Genomic DNA, 13,538 nt, shown 5'->3' on the forward strand with positions numbered 1-13,538 from the left:
TAATATTTTTGTTGAAATACTGTGATTCCAGACAAGAGCGGAGAAGATAGTAACAAGAATAAATACAGGCTGCAACATCTGAAAGTAACAATTGGTAGGAAAATATATAGAAAAACTTTGCATGAAGACAATAGTATTAAAAGCTGAAGTTCTCTAAAATCAATAGAAATAGAATCTGCATAAAGTTATAATTAAATTGGTTTCCATGTTGTATGTAGTTTAGATAACTTAATAACCTTTTGCCATATAGAGCCAAGCAAAAACTTGCTTGCTACTATTTGAAGGAGATGGGAGCAAGAGGCATGATGCTCACGTCAGAAATTTGTTTAAAGAGGTCAGTGGGCTGACAAATCGAAAATGGAAATGAGGCCATTAGCATGACCCATTCAAAGGAACAATGAGGTGTAATTGGGTCAGTAGCTGATGTAATCAATGTAGAAATGGACATGGAGACAAGTTTTACATTTATTTCTCTCACATCACAAGTAGACAAAGAAATAACTTTCGTAGTGAGCTAATCCGTATGCTGACTGAGTCACGTAAAGATACAAACTCACTAAGATTACTCAACTTTATGAAATAATGGAACACCTATTATAAGACTAATATAACACAAAGTAGCTAAAATATGACCAAGTAGATACTGACGTGGAAATATACACATAAAAGAAACACAAAGAATTTTGTAAAAGGCAAAGTTCATGAATTAAGCCCTGCATTGAAAGGGAAAATAAGATGTCATTAATAATTTTGTGTATTTTAAAGGCAATGCGCTGGAATAATAATCTTCATATAATACATATTTACTTCAAACAGAAACCTCTATTACAGTTATTTATGTGAATAGGGAAAAAAATGTAGGTTTAAATTCTTTTGTTCTTCCTTACCATAGTAAGAGATCACAAATAGAGGCTGTGTTGCCTGTTCCTCAGGGTATGGATGCAACATGTAATTGCAGCATGCAAGCTCGGTGCAGAAACTTGTGAGGAGGACACAAACCAAAGTGACCCATCCCGTTTGCCTCGTTTAGATACAGGACAGAGAGAAGAACACTCACAGTAGTGTCTTCTCTCCCCTCTATCCAAAGTAAATGAGCAAGTGAGGAATAATAAAACCGCCCCCAAGCTTGTGCCTACAACCTACAAAAGGGATAATTGAGTACAAAAGTAGTGCAGTATGTATTGTTCCTTTTCTTCAAAGTACATTAAATAAAAAAGTAAAAATATCTCAAATTTTCTCACAAGTTTATGTACATACACGTAATATGTACATGTAGGCCTAAGTAATATAACATAATACGTTGATGATTATAACTGTTTTGTATGTCTACTAGTAAATAAGGAAATTGCTATAAACATATTGCAGTAGAGGTAAGAGGTTTTTGGCAAGTTCTTGCTTCCAATATTTGATATTGTTCCAAAAAGGTCTTGTCACAAAATAAAACAGGGTATGGTGTGGAGAAGGAAGCAAATGTTGAGAGGTGCATGAAGTATTAATTTTTCATTGTCACTCGGCAAACATTGAGACAACACAGCCTAACATATGCCTTGAGCTACTGACAAAGAGACTGCACCATATGCTTAAATAAAACTAAATGTTTAAATATTGTTTCAAAACTCAGTCAGATTATGTATGACTATGAAAAAGTTAAATATTGTAAAAGGCTGTGGTACCTAAAAATCACACAAGACAACTTATACACTAAATATAAAACCTAATAATTTTTACTCACTGACCCAAAAGAGGATGGTGAGGAGAGGTATCTCCTGTACAAAAGAAGTCATGTCTTTGCAGAACACTGACAAATACATCTTATCACAAAAATCTACGGCACTATGGCAACCAAGAATGATGAATGGGAAGTTGCTCTCAACTTACTCCAATAGGCAATGATGCTGGTTCTGAGACACATTGATTCAGACATTCGTACAAACCATCACTATTTTGCAATGTGTATTATATATATCTCTCTCCAACTGACAGGACTACCTGTTACTACACTTAACAACAGAAAAATTCTTGAATTTTAAAAAATATTTTTCTCTCTCTACATTGTGCCAAAAATTTAACTCTTAGCACAACTATGAATGGTGGTGGGGAAGTGGTGAACTGTAGCATAGCTTTGTAATCCTTGGAGCAATTTCAATCAAATGTAAAACATACAGGGTGACAATTATTGAACTATATGAAAAAAAAACTTTATTCAACATGTAAACATCACTACAGATGTTCGAGTTTAGGTTATGACTTGTTCAGTATGCCTGCCATCATTGGTGGTGATATGGTGCAGATGACTAGCGAAATTCTGCATGGCTCGCTGAAGTGTCAGAACATCGATGCTGTCGAAGATCTCCTGAATGGCTGTTTTCAGCTCGGCAATGTTTTTGGGGTTATTGCTGTACACCTTGCCTTTAACACAGCCCCACAAAAAGAGGTCACATGTATTCAGATCCGGAGAACATGGTGGCCAATTAAGGCCCATGCCAGTCACCTCTGGTTACCCTAGAGCCAGAATGCAGTCCCCAAAGTGCTCCTCCAAGACATCAAACACTCTCCTACTTCGATGGGGTCGAGCTCCATCTTACATGAACCACATATTATCGAAATCATGGTCACTTTGGATAATGGGGACGAAATCACCTTCTACAACCTTCACTTACCGTTTGATAGTCACCGTGCCGTCAAGGAATATTGCACCAATTATTCTGTGACTGGACATCATTGCACACCACACATTCACCCGTTGAGGGTGAAGAGACTTCTCAGCCATAAAATGCGGCTTCTCACCAATTGTGCTTAGCGATGAGCTCATCCATATTAAAGTGGGCTTCGTCGTTAAACCAAACCATACAGCGCAAACTAATTCCCATCTTGCTCCTCGGCCAATCGTGCAGTTTGAAAGTACTAATGCAAACCATTCAGAAGTTATGACAATTTTATTTCATTTAGTTCAATGATTGCCATCCTGTATATGACTCATAATGTGGGTAAAACTACTATTAAGTAGTTAACTAGGTTAGTAGTTAATCAGGTTAAGTGAAAATTTATCTGTGTGTGCTCTGTTGATACTAACATCCAAACAACTCTATAAGGCAGTTCTGAGACTCTCTCCTGTTTGTACATTAAGCATATTATTAAATTTGTTCTGGTGCATTGCTCTTTCATATCTTTCAGGTAAGTCAAGTTACCTCCCTTCTCTATATGTAATACCTATACAGGCTCATATTTTCAACAACACAGAGGTTTCTTTAGACTACACAACTATGAAAAATCAGTAGTAGCCAAGCCTGTGTAAGAGACAGGCCACACACCAAAGGGAATTGAAGAAGCTCTATAGGTAAATACACTGAGAAGGGGAGGAAGTTTGACATATAACACTTCAGAACAGGTTTAATAATATGCTTGATGTTCAAACAGGCTCTAGCCTGAATTGATTCATTAACAGTTTCATACACCTTCTGATGAGGTTAGTGTAAACATGGCATGCACATATAAATATTCACCAATAACTAATGTAAATATTTGTTTTGCCACCTTGTGTCATTGTTGTAACAAGCAAGTGATCTGCCCTTTCCAAGATGGCGCCGCACAGTAAAACAATAAATCAGGACGGCTCCGATAAATGTGACTATAAAAGTGTTAACAATTGTAAGATGTGCGACAAAAAAGTGATTAAAGGTATTCGGTGCGAAGGCTGTCACCACTAGTTCCACGAGAAGTGCGCTAAATTAAGTATAAAATTTGTAAACGAGGGCTACATATGGACTTGTTTCACGTGTGTTAGTGATGTTGTGGAAAACAAATTTAGAAACACCATCAAGGAAAAAGACAAAAAAATCAGAGTACTTCAAAGTGATTTACTTACTCTAAACAACAAATAAGCAGAGGTACATCTTCAATACAAGGAACCAGGTGTAAACAAACCAGACTCCTTCTCAGTAAGAGAAGGAGATTTCTCGATTGAGGAAGATTATGGACATAAATAAACGTCGAAAGAAGTCTTCTCAGCATCTTGTAAAAATGATTCTACACACAAGATACAACAGAAAAAGAAGGTGAAAACATTCAGCCACAGTCACGGCCACAACATACGGGAACTCTTGACAAACAGTGTAAATAACGATGTTCAAATCTCAGGCATTGTAAAGCCTGGAGCCAGTTTTGACAATGTGATTATAAGTGTTAACGAAGATAGCTCAGAACTCACAAAAAAAGACAGTGTGGTGATAATAGGATGTGCAAACAATGTTTACAGAAATGAAGCCACGGCCTTTGTTATGAAGCTGATCACAGTGCTGCAATTCCTGCATTTCACAATCGTAATTGTAACAACACTCCTACAAAGGTATGATCTTGTGGACTGGTCGTGTGTCAACAAAGAAATTCGATGAATGAGTTATAAGTTTAAAAGTTTTTGTGCCAAATTTGTAAATGTAAAGCTCATAGATATTGATACTTATGAAAGAAAATGTTTTACACGCCATGGAATGCATCACAACGAACATGGTAGGAAAAGATTAGATGCGAGCATTAACGATGTACTTGAACAGATATCTCGTGATAACAAAAACAGACCCATTATTGCAATGGAAGATCCTTTACAGGGAAACTAATACGGTGGACCAATCCCTATGGAATTAGGTCCAAAAGAACTAACAAAGCAAGGGACTGTAAATTAGCAGTAAAGACTCACATTGGTGTAAACTTTGCTGACAGTTTAATCGGTTTTTTAGTCAGTAAAAATAGCTTCATAATGCACTTAAACATAGGTGGTGTGTCGGGAGAAATGATGAACAAATTATATGACTTAGAAATACTCTTAGGGCAAATAAACTCTGTAAGTCATATGTTTGAATGAACTTTGGCATAAATGGGACAATGTCAAGCTACTAAATTCACTCTCAGGATACAAGTTAGCATCGAGTTTTTGCAGAAAAATGGGGTATGGGGATCATGTATATTAGTTGAACAGACACAAAACTTCGAAGCCAAACCGACTTTCGATTGTTTAAATGAGGAACAGGTATTCGAAAGCTGTTGCACTGAGCTGTCTGAATACAGTTTACTAATCATCAGCATATATCATGTCCTGTAATATTGGACTACTGGGGATTCATAGAGAAATTTGAAACTCTGCCAAGTAGGTTGCAGGTAGGGTAACCATATAAAAAGATTGTAATTTGTTCTGATTTTCATATAGATATAAGAGACAAAAACAGATTTATTACCACCCTGAAGGATTTGTTGGCTACAAACCGCTTAACACTGAATTTTACTGAGTACACCAGGGTAACAGCCACTTCTGCCACAAGCATTGATAATATAGTGAGCAGCAAAAATTATGGTAATACGGAAAAACATTTATTAGAATTAGGAATACCTGATCACTCAGCACTTTTTATGTCATTGCCATACATAGACAAAACATATAGGCCCACAGTAAAATTGGTCAGCCAAGCCAAATATAAACACATTTATCTTGAAATTAAAGTAAACCCACTGGTCCTTCAGCAACCAGTGTTAAGTAAACAATAATTACAACACTTTCATATCTGAATTCAAGAACATTTTCAACGAATGCTTTCCCCTCGTATCAACACATGATAAATACAATAAAAGTAAGACATGGATTATGGAAGGTATCAGGATCTCTAGTATTAGAAAGAGGGAAATGCATAAGGAAGCAAAAACCAACCATGACGCCGAAAAAAAAAAAAAAAAAAAAAATGATCAGGTAGTTAAACAAGCAAAACAAATGGCAAACAGTAAATATATAGCTAATGCCTCAAATAAATCAAAAGCAGTATGGCACGTTGTCAAGAAAGAAACAGGTACTGAAGAAACTAAACATTTTAATTACAAACTAGAAATTGGTGGGAATAGCGTTACTAATACTCGGCACATCTGTGAAGAATTTAATAAGTACTTCATAACCACGAACAAAATTCATAACTTCTTGCATCCACAAATAAGACCTGATGCAGTACTGCTGGAATCAAGAGAGTTTAAATTTACTGCAGTATCATGTCAGGAAACAGCTAACATCATACAATCCCTAAAATACACTGAATCTGTGGGCTGGGATGAAATTCCAACAAATATCATGAAGGTAGGAAGTGACAGCATTGCACCTCAACTCTGTAAAATAATAAACCAATCATTTGATGAGGGCTGCTTTCCAGACAGACTGAAATATGCTGAAGTCTGTCCAATCTACAAAAAGGGAAAACAAGATCATTTAGTAAATTTCTGCCCAGTGTCTATACTCACAGTTTCCTCTAAAATAGTTGAACGAATAGTATGTAATCAATTAGAAAAGTACAATAAAGAAAGTAACATTATTCTCAATAACCAGTATGGGTTTAAGAAGGGATGAAACACTTTACAAGCTGTAAATGAACTAATCTCTAAAGTAAGTAAATGCCTCAACAACGAACAAAGTGTATCTGGTATTTTTTGTGACCTCTCAAAGGCGTTTGACACAGTAAACCATAAGCTACTGCTCCAAAAATTGGGTACCTATGGCTTCCATGGAAAATCTATAAGATGGTTTTCATCTTATCTTAGAAACAGACATCAAAGGGTGGTGATACATCAAAAGGGAGAGAAAACTTGCTCTAGCTGGAAAGAAATTCAAGCAGGCATGCCCCAGGGCTCGATATTAGGACCACTTCTGTTCTTATATTACATAAATGACATGCATAGCAAAGTAAATACAGATACAATACTTTATGCAGATGCCCCAACTGCTGTAGTCTGCTGCAAAAACACTGATGTATTAGTAAGGACCACGAAACAAACTCTACAAGAACTTGAACAATGGATAAAAAATAATGCTATGAAATTAAATCTTGAAAAAGCCCAAATCATACACTTCAAGACCAAACAAACTACTGAATGTATATCGCAAATAGAATATTCAGGTAAAGAACTTACCACAGTTGATTCTGTAAAATTTCTTGGGATAACTTTAAATAAAAACTTGGAATGGACCGACCATGTGGACAGTTTACTGAAGAGATTAAATAGTTTAGTTTATGCAATGAGGGTACTACACAAAGTAACGGATTTAATGGTGAAGAAAACTGTATACCATGCTTATTTCATAACAGTTATAAGATATGGAATAATTTTTTGGGGTGCTGAAAAGACAACCCTCCTTCAAATCTTCAAACTACAAAATAATAATAATAACAATAATAATAATAATAATAATAATAAACCCCGTGGAGGCCCGGGAAAAGAATAGGCCTCCGGTATGTTCTGCCAGTCGTAAAAGGCGACGAAAAGAACAAACCACTAATAGGGCTAACCCCCCCCTTTTAGTGTGATTACTTGGTTCAGGACAGAACTAAAGAAGCCTCGGACAAGCGCCGTCATGGTCAGGGACGACGCTTGAACCCTATGCCCGCCCACAATGGTAACGACACTGCTAGCCAACTGGAAAATGATTTAAATCCAAATAGAGGTGTTTTGCAGGATATGCTTCCTGCAACCACCCTAGAAGGAAACCAAAGACAGAGGATGAGATGGTCAGATGAAGTTAATCGACACCTCATGTTCTGTTATTACCAAGCAACAAACCTAGGAACCAACACAACTGGATACAGATCACAAGTATACACAACATTTATTACCAGATACCCGGAATTAAAATTTTTAACAGAACAACGTCTAGCCCGTGTAATAATAAAAAATAACAGGATACCCCAGTCAGAATTAGAAAACATCAAACAACAAGTACAAAAAATACTGGAACAAAATAATGTGCAATTAGAAGAAGAAGAAAATACAGTAATGGACTCAAACATCCCAGAGAAAACAAACAAAGAACAAAACGTGTCAGTTAAACAATCAGAGGAAAACGAAATCTTAAGACAGCCACCAGAACAAGCACAAATAGAACACGAAGTGACACACATGTTAGATATAGAAGAAAAATTTCAGCTGACATATATAGAATACAAAGACACAAATACAGACATTAGACCATTCTTGCATAGACCACCAAATAACCCACAAGTGGAAACAACAATAACAACTATCAACACCATCATACACAACAAAGTAAATGAAAATACAACTACGGAAGAGTTACAACTACTGGTTTATGTAGGAGCACTCACTACACTAAATATACACACTAGGCAGAGATCAGAACCAACCAACACACAGAAGAAACCCACAAAACCAGCATGGCAACACAGGCTACAGGTCAGAACAGAAAAACTGAGAAAAGACATCAGACAGCTAACAAAATTTATAAGAAATGAAATGTCAGAAAAAAAACGAAAAAGGTTAGGTAAAATCTCACAACAAGAAGCAATAGAGCAATTAGATAAAAAGAAACAGAAATTACAAGCATTGGCCAAACGACTTAGAAGGTACAAAAAAAGTGAAAATAGAAGGAAACAAAACCAAACATTCAACACAAACCAAAAGAGATTTTACCAGACAATAGATAACACACACATAAAAATAGACAATCCACCAAACATAACAGACATGGAACACTTCTGGAGCAACATATGGTCAAACCCGGTACAACATAACAGACATGCACAGTGGATACAAGCAGAAACAGACACATACAATATGATACCACAAATGCCTGAAGTGATAATTTTGCAACATGAAGTCACCCGAGCAATTAATTCTACACACAATTGGAAAGCCCCTGGAAAAGATAAAATAGCAAATTTCTGGCTAAAGAAGTTCACCTCAACACATTCACATCTAACTAAATTATTTAACAGTTACATTGCAGACCCATACACATTCCCTGATACACTTACACATGGAATATCTTATCTGAAACCTAAAGATCAAGCAGACACAGCAAACCCAGCAAAATATCGCCCCATAACATGCCTACCAACAATATACGAAATATTAACTTCAGTCATTACACAGAAATTAATGACACATACAACACAGAACATAATTGTAAATGAAGAACAAAAAGGCTATTGCAAAGGAGCACGAGGATGTAAAGAGCAACTGATAATAGATGCAGAGGTGACATATCAAGCAAAAACTAAACAAAGGTCGCTACACTACGCATACATAGATTACCAAAAAGCTTTTGATAGTGTACCCCACTCATGGTTACTACAAATATTGGCAATATACAAAGTAGATCCTAAATTGATACTGTTCCTAAACATAGTAATGAAAAATTGGAAAACCACACTTAATATCCAAACAAATTCAAATAATATCACGTCACAGCCAATACAGATTAAGTGTGGACTATACCAAGGAGACTCATTAAGTCCTTTCTGATTCTGCCTTGCTCTGAACCCACTATCCAACATGCTGAACAATACAAATTATGGATACAATATTACTGGAACATACCAACACAAAATCACACATTTGTTATACATGGATGATCTAAAACTACTGGCAGCAACAAATCAACAACTCAACCAATTACTAAAGATAACAGAAGTATTCAGCAATGATATAAATATGGCTTTTGGAACAGACAAATGTAAGAAAAATAGCATAGTCAAGGGAAAACACACTAAACAAGAAGATTACATATTGGATTACCACAGCGACTGCATAGAAGCGATGGAAAAAACAGATGCCTATAAATATCTAGGATACAGACAAAAAATAGGAATAGATAATACAAATATTAAAGAAGAGCTAAAAGAAAAATATAGACAAAGACTAACAAAAATACTGAAAACAGAATTGACAGCAAGAAACAAGACAAAAGCTATAAATACTTATGCTATACCAATATTGACCTACTCATTTGGAGTAGTGAAATGGAGTAACACAGACCTAGAAGCACTCAATACACTTACACAATCACAGTGCCACAAATATAGAAAACATCACATACATTCAGCAACAGAAAGATTCACATTAAGCAGAAAGGAAGGAGGAAGGGGATATATCGACATAAAAAACCTACATTATGGACAGGTAGACAATTTAAGAAAATTCTTTATAGAACGAGCAGAAACTAGCAAAATACACAAAGCAATCACTCATATAAATACATCGGCTACACCATTGCAATTTCATAACCACTTCTACAACCCTTTAGATCACATAACATCAACAGATACAAAGAAAGTAAATTGTAAAAAGAAAACACTACATGGCAAGCACCCGTATCATCTAACACAGCCACACGTCGATCAAGACGCATCCAACACATGGCTAAGAAAAGGCAATATATACAGTGAGACAGAAGGATTCATGATTGCAATACAGGATCAAATAATAAACACCAGATATTACAGCAAGTATGTTATTAAAGATCCCAGTACCACAACAGATAAATGCAGACTTTGCAAACAACAAATAGAAACAGTAGACCACATCACAAGCGGATGTACAGTACTAGCAAATACAGAATACCCCAGAAGACATGACAATGTAGCAAAAATAATACATCAACAACTTGCCATACAACATAAACTAATAAAACAACACGTTCCCACATACAAGTATGCACCACAAAATGTATTGGAGAATGATGAATACAAATTATACTGGAACAGAACCATTATAAAAGATAAAACAACACCACATAACAGACCTGGCATCATACTCACCAATAAAAAGAAGAAATTAACACAATATCCATACCCAATACAACAAACATACAGAAGAAAACAGGAGAAAAAATTGAAAAAAAAATCCAACTGGCTGAGGAAGTCAAGGACATGTGGCATCAGGATAAAGTTGACATTATACCAATTACACTATCAACTACAGGAGTCATACCACACAATATCCACCAGTACATCAACACAATACAGCTACATCCAAACTTATATATACAACTACAGAAATATGTAATTATTGATACATGTTCAATTACCTGAAAGTTCCCAAATGCAATGTAACATATACCGTTCAGTTAAAAGGAAGTCACGCTTGATCAAGGTCCGCATCACTTTCCATTTTTAACCAGACATAACGTCTGAGAAAGGTTTTCTCATAATAATAATAATCAGAGCAATGACAGGAACCAATTGTAGACATTCATGCAGACCACTATTCAGAAGCCTGGACTTCATGACAATCCCTTCCATCTTCATATATTAAATATTTCTCTTTGAAAAAAAATCTCGCATCTGTTTTAAGGATATACATTCACACATGCCTATGAAACTAGACATAAACTGAAACACATGCTACCTTGTCACCGACTCACATTATCTGAAAATACTCCATATTACACGGCTCTGAAGATCAGAAATAAGATAAGGTCAATATTTGGGGAATCCACATTGGAGACCATCGGCACATACTTAAAAAGCAAATGATATTACAGTCTAGAAAATTTCTAAATGAATAAAAAGCAAATGTTATAGTTTAGAAGAATTTATAAATAGGAATAGGGAGTAAGGATACAAGTACAAATGGTATACTTTCGAAGCTATATAGATACAAAGTATACACATTCACTGTATATTCATGTTTATATATAGAATCATAGTTTGAATGGCAGTTTGTGTACATTCATACTTCATATAGGTGTGTGAAGTCTATGGTAATGATTTGATGAGTTACAAAAAGATTTAAAATATGATGTTGTACTTTCATTATAATAAGCAATGTATGTATTACACATTTCCTGTAGTATATAAAATACTGTAACAACTTAGGTTAAAGACTGATGAGTCACCAATGTTCTCAATCAAACGAGTGTATAAAAACATGTTATGTGACAATAAAGTATCTTATCTTATCTTATTCATGTGACTACTCAAAAACAAAGTGTGTTGCATTACTTACTGAATGCTCTGCATAGATGTCATATTTCTTGATTTCCAAAAAGTATTTGATTTAGTAACACAAGAAAACCTATCAACAAGAGTACAGCCATATGGGGTACCAAACAAAATTTCTTGGGAGGGAGGACACAGTTTGTTATGTTGGATAGAGTGTCACTGACGGATGTAGTAACATTTAGTGTGCATCAGGCATGTTTTTTGAAACCCTTGATGTTCACATTGTATATTAATATACTGCCAGAAAACAATAACACTGTCAGACTTTTAGCAGATGGTGTTTCATATACTGAGGAACTATCTGAAAAAAGCAGCCCAAATATCCAGTACGATCTTGATTACACATCAAAATGGGACAAAAATTTGTGATTTATTTAAGTGTTTGAAAGTGTAAAAATGTGCACTTCACAAAATGCAAAAAGTTTGTATGACTACAGTAACAATGAGTTGCAATCAGTTCTGTCAGTGCATAAAAATACCTGAGTGTAACAATTTGTGCCTTCCCATGAACCATGGACCTTGCCGTTGATGGGGAGGCTTGCGTGCCTCAGCGATACAGATAGCCGTTCGTAGGTGCAACCACAACAGAGGGGTATCTGTTGAGGGGCCAGACAAACATGTGGTTCCTGAAGAGGAGCAGCAGCCTTTCCAGTGGTTACACGGCAACATCTGGATGATTGACTGATCTGGCCTTGTAACATCAACGAAAACCGCCTTGCTGTGCTGGTACTGCAAGCAGCTGAAACAAGGGGAAACTACAGTCGTAGTTTTTCCCGAGGGCATGCAGCTCTACTGTATGGTTAAACGGTGATGGCATCCTCTTGGTTAAAATATTCCGGAGATAAAACAGTCCCCCATTCTGATCTCTGGGTGGGGACTACTCAGGAGGACGTTGTTGCTAGGAGAAACAAAACTGGCGTTCTATGAATCGGAGTGTGGAATGTCAGATCCCTTAATAGGGCAGGTAGGTTAGAAAATTTACAAAAGGAAATGGATAGGTTAAAGTTAGATATAGTGGGAATTAGTGAAGTTAGGTGGCAGGAGGAACAGGACTTCTGGTCAGGTGAAACAGGACTATAAATACAAAATCAAATAAGGGTAATCCAGGAATAGGTTTAATAATGAGTTAAAGAATATGAACGTGGATAAGGTACTACGAACAGCATAGTGACTGCATTGTTGTAGCCAAGATAGACACAAAGCCCACACCCACCACAGTAGTACAAGTTTATAGGCCAAGTAGCTCCGCAGATGAAGAGGAGTGTGAGGAAATGTATGATGAGATAAAAGAAATTATTCAGACAGTTAAGGGAACCGAAAATTTTATAGTTTGGGGGATCGGAATTTGACAGTAGGAAAAGAAAGAGAACGAAACGTAGTAGGTGAATAACGACTGGGGGAAAGGAATAAAAGAGGACGTCCCTGGTGGAATTTTGCACAGAGCATAATTTAATCATACTAACACTTGGATTAAGAATCATGAGAGAAGGCTGTATACATGGAAGAGATCTGGCGACCCTGGAAGGTTTCAGACTGATTATATAATGGTTATACAGAGATTTAGGAACCAGATTTTAAATTGTAAGACATTTTCAGTGGCTGATGTGAACCCTGACCACAATTTATTGGTTACGAACTGAAGATTGGAAAAAGAGATGGGACCTGCATAAACTGAAAAAACAAGAAGTTATAGAGCATTTCAGAGGGAGTGTTAGGGAATGATTGACAAGAACAGGGGAAAAGAATACACTAGAAGAAGAATGGGGAGCTTTG

Source organism: Schistocerca americana, chromosome 2, assembly GCF_021461395.2.
Source record: "Schistocerca americana isolate TAMUIC-IGC-003095 chromosome 2, iqSchAmer2.1, whole genome shotgun sequence".
Classification (NCBI taxonomy): Eukaryota; Metazoa; Arthropoda; class Insecta; order Orthoptera; family Acrididae; genus Schistocerca; species Schistocerca americana.